A 9,781-nucleotide genomic window follows, 5' to 3' on the forward strand; every position below is an offset into this window, starting at 1 on the left:
AACTTTACTGAATCAACTATTTTGTCAAAAGTGTGTGTGTGTGTGTGTGTGTGTGTGTGTGTGTGTGTGTGTACATATTCATAGGACAACAATTTTTGAACAAATTGAGTTTTCAATAAAAATTAGTCTTGAATCTTAGAAGTAGAGAAAAAAACCTGGCCAGTCTAGCATGATCTAAAGTTATACATAATGTTGCATGTGAGCTATTTACTTAAGCATGATAATAATTTTTGGCTACTGAATCTATGCACTTTGTTATCAGCAAGAAAGGAATGGTTTAGGTCCGAGAGTGGAAATGGTGCTCTAGTTCTTACTGGATCCCCATAATTTGTATCTATTGGCTGCATTAAGCTAATGGGGTTCAGAGTCCTAGAATAGCAGAATGATTCTCCCTTTTTGAAATGTTGTCTTCACTATTGCCAATCTTCTTTAGTTAAACAGATTTCAAATACTCAATTCTACCTGTCTAAATATAAATTTATATAGGTAAGCCTTTTTTCATCATGGCACTTTTAACCTTCTACAGTCTCTGTAAATGCACCTGTTTGTTTTCATATATTGTTCAGATCTATGCTTGGTAATGAAGTACTGTTTATAAACTAGATTAACATTTGTGATTCACCAATTATTTTTAAAGTAAATTTTATGTTATTTTTCAATATTGTAATTAAATTCGAGCATCAAAATAAATGCATTGGGAGATTACTACTAGTCTATTTCATTTAGAAGTATTTTATTTTATAATATGTATGTTCATGTTTCTTGTATGATTTTTTTTATTTTCTAGAATAGAGTAATCATGTGTTTCTGTGTGCATTTTATTTCTATGCTTTCTAAAAACATCTATGCATTTGTGAAAATCATTTTTTCCCTCTCTTGTTTCTCTGAAGATATACTCCTTCAAAACCTAGAAAGGCATCTCAAGGGCTATAGGATAATTCAGGATTCTTCTAAAATCAGAGCAAAAACTATGTTCAATCCTAGTGGGTGAAATATAGTGTAAGATTTCCTTGATAATCTGTGAGATTGTTACACTTTTGATGTTGATTTAAGGTAGGGCTGGGGCTGTGGAACTGCTGAATTCAAAGCCCTTCCAGTTACCATGCCCTTAATGAGAAAAGTGAGTATTTAGTTCATATGGGAACATGTACACTGTTCAGTGAATATTCATGAAGAACATCAGATGCAGGGAGTGTTACATTGCTCAATAACCAGTATTTATGCTGTAAGGTCCACAGAATTATTTGTTGCTTTTACTGCTACAAACAGATGCAAATCATCCTTTAAAAATGGCTTAAATTGAATTTCATTATACATTTTCTGATTATAGCCTATATGTATTCCTGACAAATTGCATAGGGAAATCATATGACTTTTCTCCTCTGTTGTTTGCCAAGTTACTATCTGAATAAAGATTTAAAATCTTTCTTGGTTAAACATCATTTTGTATGCTTCTTTATTAGTCAAATGGTCAATTGATAATTGTTCTCAAGTGTAATCAACAGCTAAATAACTTTTTTAAAAACTTTAATACTGATGTTTTTTAAAAAGGACCATTTTAGCTGATCAAATGCTTTTGTGAAACTATCTACGGCAGTAATTATATTTTGATTCGTCATTTTCATAATTTTAGCCATTGTCTATCCACTGTAGGATGAAGGCCTCTTCCACATATTTCCAACCAATATGGTCCTGAGCTTTCTTTTGCCAATTGGGCCCACAATAATTGCTGATGTTGTTGATTCTTCTTGTTTTAGGTCTCTATGGTGGGATCCATTCTATGACTGCCTTGGTCCACCTGTCATCAGTTTTTCCTGCTATGTGACCAGCCCATTTCCATTTCAATTCTTTTATTCTCTTGATGATATAGTTTACTTTTGTTTGTTCTCTAATGCATCTGCAGGTTTTTTTGCCTTGTCTTATAAGGCCAAACATATATCTTTCTATGGCTCTTTGCACCACTCTTAGCTTTTGTATCAATTGTGAGGTTAGTGTCCATGTTTCATTGGCATGTGTTAGAGCACACACTGATCAAAAACTTTTCTTTTCAGGCATAAGGGGATTTTGTTCTTGAAAATTATGCTTAGCTTGCTGAATGCCTGCCAACCCCATTTAACAATTGTGGAAATTGTTCAATTTCCTTTATTGTTCAATTGCCCTTTATTAATTATCAATGGAAAGTGATACAATAAAGGAAATACTGTATATTTTGATATGATTATATTTTTCTTTAAAAAGTGTAATATTTTAAATACACACAACATGCTCCATTTTGATGGAATCAATTGTATTTTTGATCCATTTTTAAAAAAATACATCTTAAATACATAATTTCTTGATAAATAGCAACTAGAACATGATTTGAGATCTTGAATTTACTCTATTTTTCTAGCAGCTTCATTGTTTTACCTCTTCTTGTGTGTTTATTTTTAATAACCTTTGAAGAAATAATGGATCTGGTATGATGTTGATTATTTTTCAGATTGCTGCTCTTGTGCCATGTAATCCATGCTCTATACTATTTATTATTCATAAAATATATAAGCTTCTGTTGTTCTTTTTTATAATCAGATGTGAGATGGATTGATCCAACATTGCCTGCTAGCAATAAGGACAGTCCTGGTTGAATGGGACAAATTTTGGGCAGTGTTTGATTACAAACTCAATTAAAACTGGATTTTACCCAGATATGGCTACAATATTCTTTACAAGCAAAAATCCTTAATTAGAGAATAGTTTGCTAGCCAGAATTCTTTTGTGTACATCATGTTAGCTAGAAGATAAATGAACTGAACATTTTTTTTGAAAATGGATTATTTAAACTAATAACCTAGTTTATTCAGTTTTAATTTGCCCATTACTACTTAATTAATTGTTCAAAATCTATATTCTAAACTGCCTCTTTCAAGGTATTGAAAAAGATTAGATAAAATTCCTTTTAGAAGTTTTATAGACAATGGCAATTGTGGCTGGAATTGCCATTCTAAGCAATGTGGGTCTATAGTATGATTTCACATGATCAGGCTGCTTAGTGACAGCAATTCTGGCATTCCTGGTTGCCTCTATTAAGCAAATCACTGCTGATCATTAAGGGAAGACCTTATGTGGTCACCATTTGTGACCTCCTGCCAGCTTCCCCATTGAAGTTGGTTGTTGGAAGGTGACAAAGGAGGTTTCAACTGGGAACACACCATGGAATGCTCTGATATAATAGCAAGCTGGGCATCAAATTCCCCCCAATTGTGATCACATGATTGTAAATATGTCACAGTGACTAGAATGCCAAGGATGGTTGTAAGTCTCCTCATGCAGTGCTCTTGGAAGTTTGAGAGGTCATTAACTGAGGGCTACCTGTATCTTTGTGTGGGCAATTCATTTAAGCAGTATTTTCTACACATTGCCCATCAACTGTGATGTTTGGCTAGAAACTGCAGCTTCAGGATGTAGGTATGGGTTACTATAATAAGCCCATCTGAAGTGACCTAAGATTCTCTTTGCTAAAGTGGTTGAGGCCTCCAGAGGCACCATAATCTATACTGCTGAAGTGAAGAGGCCACTTGGCTTACTTTGGCCAAGCAATTAAGGTGTCTTCAACTGTTTAGGAATGCTGCTGCTGGAGACAAGTCCTCTCAGTCTTCTTCCCAGACTTCCCAAAAGTACTTTTAGGTTTAGCAGTTTCAGGATGACCTGTTAGAACCTGGCCATCAAGGTATACTGAAATATATCTTGAAAATCTTCCAAGCCAAATCTTGAAGTTTGGCTTCTTGGATTCAAAATTGTGCTATTATGTGACAGTTTGATATAATAGAGTTAGAGCTTTATTTCAATGTTAAATGGCCATCATGGAATTCCCCCCACCTTTTGATATTTAATTGTTATTATTTTCTAATTTTAATATTTTTAACCTTAATTTAATTTTTAATGTTAATGTTAATTTTTATATGTTTTTATTTGTTTGGTTCAGTGGTGGGTTGCCCCTGGTTCGCACCGGTTCTATAGAACTGGTAGTAAAACCGGCAGGAGGCTCCACCCACCAACCCCGACATCATCAAAATGCTTCTGCGCATGCGAAGCAAGCAAACGCACACAGCCCCGTTGCAAACCGGTAGTAAAGGTAAGTAGAACCCACCCCTGGTTTGGTTATATTAAATTGTACACTGCCCAGAGCCTTCCTTTGAGGAAGATGGGTGATTTAGAAATATGAAATAGAAATAAATATAAATAAATAAAAGAGAGTTGATCTTCGCAGCTGTGGTTTAAGTCCCATAAAGTGATTTTTGCCAACTATGGCTTTCTTTTCTTAAAAGTAGCCATTAATTTGTTGCAGTCCTGGTATATGTGTGTATGTATGTGTATGTATGTATGTTATTTTGGTTTGGTTTTTTTTGGTTTGGAAAAAGTTATCAGCTAAACTTCGAGTAATTGAAAGTAATTTCTGATTTCTGCAGCCTAGTGTAATTGCCTAAAAAGGTGATTTGGTGATTAGGATTCTAGAGTGAATTTTGTTCTTCAAGTTCTTGCAATGTTCCTGCATCAGGGGACTCAGCTTCAGTGCCGTGCAGCTGCTGGAGCTGATTTACAGTGCTGTGGCTGTGGCTGGTCATAAATAAATCCTCTTATATAGTTGTTATGAACACCTGTTAGATCATCTGTCAGCAAAGCACTGTTCACATTTATCACGGTGCGATAGTTATTTTACTTCAATCCATTTCCAACTGACTCTGCCTCCATCACTGGATTACTATTACCACACCATAATCGCTCGTTTCCACTCCATGTTACAACTTGCAGATAAAAGATTTCACTACTTGGCCAAATTTCATAAATAAAGGAGCAGTTCAGTGCAGTAAAAGTTTATTTTTGTCATCATTTGTCACCCCATTATTCTATAAATCAAATGGAATAGCAGTATTGCTAGCTCAGGCGTTGCTGTCAGCTCTACATGTGGAAATGGTCCGTTTCTTCTTTTTAGATGAGATGACATGTCTTTCAGACTTAACCGGCTTATGGCTTTGTTTCACCCATTTTATTTTATTGCCCCTTCAGAAAATTCCTTGGGGATGCAAGGAATAAAATAGGATTGAAAAACACGGTAAAACATCCACCCTTGCTGTGCTGTGTCCATTTCCCACCTTCACAAGTGTTCATTTACAAATTTGGCCACAAATATAATAGCTCCAGATATAAAGCAGCTCCTGGGTTTTTAACAACAGAATCCTAGGCTCCCGTATGAAAAGCCCAGTCTAATTTCTATTTGCTGGAGTGTGTTTTGCTCAAATTTTATTTATTTCTAGATTTCTATAACTATTTGAAATGGTCTTCCTCTTTCTCCTCACACCATATCATAATCATGATCAAAGGAGAATTGTGCCATTTCTTTTGTGAGAACCATGCGGTATATTTTATAAGACGTTTATTTAACCCTAAATCATACCAATTTGTTATATTTTACTCATTTCAGGCTAGAAAGAGAGAATGTATTAGAGTATTAAACTGGAGTAAACTGGAATCCAGAATGGATCAGGAAAAGAATAATTTCTCTTTGGCTTAAAGAAGAAAAAAAAAGGAAAATAAATAATAAGAGAAGGGGTAATAGAAAAAAGGTTTATAGATGATATTATACTTCCACGTTGGTCCTAATTCAGGTTACATTCTTCATAGTTATGTAGTCATAAATTCAATAAAGTGCTTTAGTATTACTATAAAAATGACAGGAGGGGGTTTTATGCTGTAAATTTTGTTACTCTTCCTGCTTTATGTAAGAATTCTATGCCCATTATGTCATTAATTTTTTTCTTCAGTCTGAAGGACTCAGACTCTCTATTATTTATCTCTGGCACAGGATAAGGGCATATGGAACAAATTTGTATACTTATTCATGAGGCAGTTATCAACACTGAATTCTGTTTGAGAAATAAATAGTCTCTTTCATCACAGAATTCTAGAATGTAATGATTGGAAGGACCTTGGACAGCATCTTGTTCAGTGTTGCTGAACAATGGCAACTTTAAGATCTTCCACTCCGAGAATTGCCCCAGCCAGTCCAACCCCTTGATCCATGCAGAAATCCACTTATAAAGCCCTCTATTCTCTGTTCAAGGATTTCCACTAAGGAGAGCCCATCATCTATCAAGACCAGAGGTCTTCAAACTTGGCAGCTTTAAGACTTGTGGACTTCAACTCCCAGAATTCTCCAGCCAGCTGGAGAATTCTATGCTGGCTGGAGAATTCTGGGAATTGAAGTCCACAAGTCTTAAAACTGCCAAGTTTGAAGATCTTTGCTAAAGACAATCTCATTGTTGAACAACTCTTACTTCTACGAATTTTTTTCTGATGTCCCAGCAAAATCCACTTCTTTGTACTTTCAACCCACTGTTTCTTGTATTATCTTCTGCAACAACTCTAAAGAATCGTTTTTCTGAATGGCAACTCTTCAGACATTTGAAGATACAGATCAGGTCTCCCTATAGTCTTTTCTTCTCCAGACTTAATGTGCCCAGTGTCTCTGACAGTTCCTCATATGTTTTTTCCAGAAATTTTCAGTGGATTTTTCAAATTAATCAGGGATTCAGTAGAAACATTTTAAGATAGGTAATAATCATTGGATGAGTTAAAATTCTGTAAATCATGCAAAATGGAAGATTTTCTCTCTCAGATAATTCTATGGATCACATTCTTAAATTTTATTTACTTTCTTTATTAGCTGTTTCAAACGCCGAAGATAGGCGTTTTATTTCAACTGATGAAATCACATGAGAAGAAATTAGCTGAGAGTGAATCAGTTCAATACACACATACACACACACCACGAGAGAGAGGGGGGGGGGAGGGAGGGAGGGAGGGAGGGAGAGAGAGTAGGCTCCAAGCTACCATTATTATGATAGCATCACAATTCCCAAAACAAACTCCTAGTATTAAAAATGTGCTAGTTGGCCAATTGATTTCAACACCTTTTAAGCCATGCCCTAGATCCGTGATAGTGAACCTATGGCATGCGTGCCCAAAGTGGCATGCGGAGCCATATCACCTGGCACGCGCTGTGTTGCCCGTTCCTCTTCTGGGTTTCTGGCGTGCATGTGCGTGCAACAATCAGCTGGCCTTTTTCCATGCGGCAGTGCTGGAAACTAGAAGAGATGGTCTTCTGTTTTCCTGCATGAGTATGCATGCTGGCCAGCTAATCATTGCATGTGCATACGCACCAGAAACCCGGAAGAGTAGCTGGCTGAAACCGGAAGTTCAGTAGCTGAAACTGGAAGTTCATTTTCGATTCGCCATCACTGCCCTAGACTGAAATAAGTAACATTTTTTGGCTATACTGTAGATTAGTTTTAAAAAAAATCCAATTAAAGAGAAAATTGCCCTTTCTCCCCTTTCCTTTTAGAGGAGAAAGAATATCAGAAATCAGTACATTTCCTTGATTAAAGTTATCATTGAGATTATCGGTTTATTCTTGTGACTAAAGACAATCCATTGCAATAACTTGGACTCCAACAAACAAAAATCCATACTGATCTGGTAACAGAAAAATCTTGCAATGGGGGTTATGTTGACAGTGAGGGGGGGAAACCCTCTAAGAAAGAGAGGGCTCCCACAGCATTGGCTTTTGCCTAGAGCTTGCTTGCTTTTTTTACAAATCGCCCAAGGGGAAAAATGCTGCTCCTAATTCTCTGGCCAGCCTGCATCTGGACCTTAACATAGAGGATTAATGGATGCCCATCCATCCAACGCTCTGGCATTTGCTATTATAGGGCACCCAGACAGAAATGAGGCTGTGACTTCAGAGCTGCACCCTGGGTGACAACTTGATTTTCTGCTTTCACCATCAACAGCAGCCACCCAACATGATGGGGCTGTTAATTTGTGCATTTCATGGTGTCTGTCGAGGGAGGGTTACAGAAGAAGGGAATGGAGCATATCCCAGCCTCGGAAGCACCTGTCTGCATTGATGGCACCAAGCACTTCTTATTAGCGTGCAGGTCTCTAAATGCAGCCCTAGGATGACAGCCTGGCATTCCCGGCACCCACACTGTGTGACAGGAGCCGGCAGCCGGTCCCATTGTTTGCCCTTGATGAGCATGTCATTAATGGAAATGGAAGAAAGTGAGGGCCACATCAGTATTCAAATAGCCTCCTTCTCTCTGCCATTCATCTCTCCAGGCTGGGATGGACAGCTGCAAATTTCCTTCTGTGACACCATTTTTTACAGATTGATCCCTTCTATGCAAAATTCACTGCCCGGTCCTCCTCCTCCTCCCCAAACACAGAGAAAATGTTGAAAAGAGAAGGAAGGAAGGAAGGAAGGAAGGAGAGAGAGAGTGAAAGAAAAAAAAAGGAAAGGAAAGGAAAAAGAAAGGAAGGAAGGAAGGAAGGAAGGAAGGAAGAAAGAAAGAAAGAAAGAAAGAAAGAAAGAAAGAAAGAAAGAAAGAAAGAAAGAAAGAAAGAAAGAAGGAAAGAAGGAAAGAAGGAAAGAAAGAAAGAAATGCTGTCTCTTCCACTGTGGTGAATTATTCTGGTTTAATTGGAAAACAGTTTGTGCAGCCAGAAGAATTAACAACATAATTGCATCAGATTTGCTGATTTCATTTGTTTGTTCACTCAGGGACAACCCATTCATCCCGTCTCCTGTCCCATTTCAGTATATCTAAGCAAAGTCCACAGAAAGTTTAGTATTACACTGTGATTATTTTTGCATCAATAGTTTGCACTGGTGTTCCCTTCCTAGGAATGATGGTTGGGAATATATTTTTATTCAAAACAAACTGTGAACTCAACACAAACTCCTTTGACTTACAACTAAAATTGGGACCAAAATTTCCATTGCTAAGGGTCATGCCCAATTTTATGATCATTTTTGCCATGGTTGTGTTCGAAGAAATGTCCATCTGGGTTCAGTTCCAAGTGGGGAGAAAGACACTGGAAACATGGCGGCTATTTGGAAAGATGGTTTAATGGTGGACAAGACCACATGGTTTGAGATCCTGGGCAAAATAGCACATGGGTGAGAGAGGGATTTATACCAGAGGTAGGTTTCAGCAGGTTCTGACCAGTTCTGGAGAACTGGTAGTGGAAATTTTGAGTAGTTCAGAGAACCGGTAGTAAAAATTCTGACTGGCCCCGTCCCCATCTATTCTCTGCCTCCCAAGTCCCAGCTGATCGGGAGGAAATGGGGATTTTGCAGTAACCTTCCTCTGGAGTGGGGTGGGAATGGAGATTTTACAGTATCCTTCCCCTGCCATGCCCACCAAGCCACGCCCATCAAACCATGCCATACCCATCAAGCCACACCCACAGAACCGGTAGTAAAAATTTTTGAAGCCCACCACTGATTTCTACCCTCTTTTGGGCCCTGCCTTGGAGTTTCCTGTTCCTGTGTAAGAAATGTATTCTGATTGGTTATCAGACTCCCATGGGGCCATGCAGGGGTAACTTTGTAGGTTGTCTTGAGTCCCAGGCCTGGTTGAATCTTGCTGGGTGAATGAAGAGGCTTTGGGCAATTCCTATTATGACTTAATGGCTTTGCCTTTTTTGGCTCTTGGGTGAGGGCTAATTCTATCATGTCCTGAGGGTGAAGGTCTTTTGTGTTGTAGATAAGCTGGCCCAACCTTTTTTCTTGTAGATAGGTTGGCACCAGTCTTTCTGGGGCTAATAGCAAAAGCGGGGGAGGGGCTGCTTTCCAAGAGCATGTTTCTCCTTTTCTCATCCAGAAGGTATAATATTCTGCCTTTTAAATATTTCCTAGAATATTTCATTCTTCTAGGAGAGGGGTGGGTGTTAACTTCCT

This window comes from Pantherophis guttatus, chromosome 2 (assembly GCF_059756535.1).
Source record: "Pantherophis guttatus breed Tessera chromosome 2, ASM5975653v1, whole genome shotgun sequence".
In the NCBI taxonomy this organism is placed as follows: domain Eukaryota; kingdom Metazoa; phylum Chordata; class Lepidosauria; order Squamata; family Colubridae; genus Pantherophis; species Pantherophis guttatus.